Source organism: Colobus angolensis, unplaced genomic scaffold (genome assembly GCF_000951035.1).
Source record: "Colobus angolensis palliatus isolate OR3802 unplaced genomic scaffold, Cang.pa_1.0 Scaffold303, whole genome shotgun sequence".
In the NCBI taxonomy this organism is placed as follows: domain Eukaryota; kingdom Metazoa; phylum Chordata; class Mammalia; order Primates; family Cercopithecidae; genus Colobus; species Colobus angolensis.
In genome coordinates, this window is record NW_012116300.1 from 678,123 (window position 1) to 680,423 (window position 2,301).

Consider the following 2,301-nt stretch of genomic DNA (forward strand, 5'->3'; position numbering starts at 1 on the left):
GATTACAGGCATGAGCCACCACGCCTGGCCAATAATAACCTTTTGTATGAATATGCTGTGCCCTCTTTAATTTTGGTTATTGGAATTGTTTCCATTTTCTCATTGTAAGACATTATAATATTATTTAGTGCTATAATAGTGTGATAATATTTAATATAGTGAAAACCTACAAGTGGTTCATCTTACTATTCAGTTACCAGACTCCTTCAAGATGATGAGTGGTGCCGTGTATAGATTTGTAGTCTCCATCCCTAGTCTTTAGCTGAGTGCTCTGCAGAGTATAGGATGAATATGAACTTGTCGAGTAATTAACACCTATGAAGAGAACAAACATACGAATTCTTTCTGTGAAATCCCACTCATTTTTATTTATTTATTTTTTTTTGAGCCGGAGTCTGGCTCTGTCGCCCAGGCTGGAGTGCAGTGGCCGGATCTCAGCTCACTGCAAGCTCCGCCTCCCGGGTTTACGCCATTCTCCTGCCTCAGCCTCCGGAGTAGCTGGGACTACAGGCGCCCACCACCTCGCCGGCTAGTTTTTTGTATTTTTAGTAGAGATGGGGTTTCACCGTGTTAGCCAGGATGGTCTCGATCTCCTGACCTCGTGATCCACCCGTCTCGGCCTCCCAAAGTGCTGGGATTATAGGCTTGAGCCACCGCGCCCGGCGCCAACAGCTTCTGATAGCAATTATATAACCCTCTAAGAACACCTGTTTTAAGTCTTGAGTGTTGAAAGGAATTGTTTACTTTGGAATATAGGAAAACAACAATTGAATGTCAGACTCTCATTTGTATGTGATCTAAATTTGCTATCATTTTCAATAATATTTGCAATTTGTGATAAAATTGTCTGTTACAGATTCCTTTTCACAACATAATTTAAGTGACTACTGTTCTTACTGTATTTTGTTCAGCTGTTGATCTCTCCAACAGGCGTCTCATGCCTCTCCCTTGCTAAAAGAAGTTTAGATTACTCAGGCAGGGCCATCCAGCCCCACCACTAGAAAAGCTCTTCAGAATCTTGTCCTTCTGTTGAGCCCAGATCTCATGTGCTAGGAAGGAAACCCCAAGACCCAGAGAGGAGGGGTTGACCTGGAGGCAGGAAAAAGTTGGCTTGGATCCATGTCTCATCAATAACCTTACCACATGCTTAGGTCCCCTCTATGCCGTCATCAGACTTGGCAATGGGGTGTTCACTACCTCACAAGGCAAAGTGTTGTATATTTAGAAATTAAGTCTGTAGTGGTTAGCTCACATTGCCCCTCAAGAGACAGGTTTCCAGGTGTCTTCACTGTAGTGGGTATTCATTGTCTTCAGCCTCTTGATACCCAGACCTTCCTGTCCTCTGCCTAGAAGCAAGGCCAACGGTGCCTTTACGGGACCAATCCTGTGGTGCGATTTAGGGATTCTTGATCAGTTTTGCTTGCTTTAGGTTTCTGGAAGTTATACATTGGTGTTTTGATTGGAAGAAAGAAATCCTATAAATAATTTGGGAAAAATTATAGTGTATATGTTTCCCATCCAGAAACATGCCTTTGTATTTATTAGAGTATTATATTCCTGTGAAAATTTTTCCAATTTTCTTCACGTTTTACACAATTTTGTTACTGTAGTTTTTTCCATTATATTTTTATAGTTGATTATAGCTTTTACATGGGAAAGTTATTTTTTTATTGTATATTTGTGTAACTAGTCACCTTACTGAATGTTGTTAATTTGTTGTTAATTTTCAATAGTTTTTTGGTTTAGTTCTGTTATAACTTTTGGTAAAATGACACCATCTACAAAGAATAGCTTTGTTTCTTGCCTTCTGCCTACTGGTCTTTTTAATTTTGTTTGTTGTTATTAACATGTAATTCTGAGGTTTCTTGTTTTGGCCCAAAGCATTCTGAAAGAAGGACATTCTATGATACAGTTCAGTCCTGAGTCATAATTTAAAAACAAATCCTCCACAACAGTGAAAGGCCACAAAAAAACTCTTTACCAATGTTGTATTTCAAGCCAACAGTAAGTACCCTGTAAAGCCAGCAAAGCCAACAAAGCTGGCTGCCCACAACGTTATTCGCTTACTTGAAATTCTGGCCAGTGCACTAGGACTGGGTTCCCAAACTGTGTTTCCAGAGCCGGCAGGCTGTTACCATGTGCAGCGGACCTGCCTATGTACCCAGAAAAGTAGCTGCCAGGCAGTGAGTGGTGAGAGAGAGTCTCCACTCACTCTTTGGCACCCCTGCCCAAAGTCGGATGTTTTTATCAGTCCTCATGCAGCCGTGGCACAGTACCTGAGACACTTTTTTTTTTTTTTTT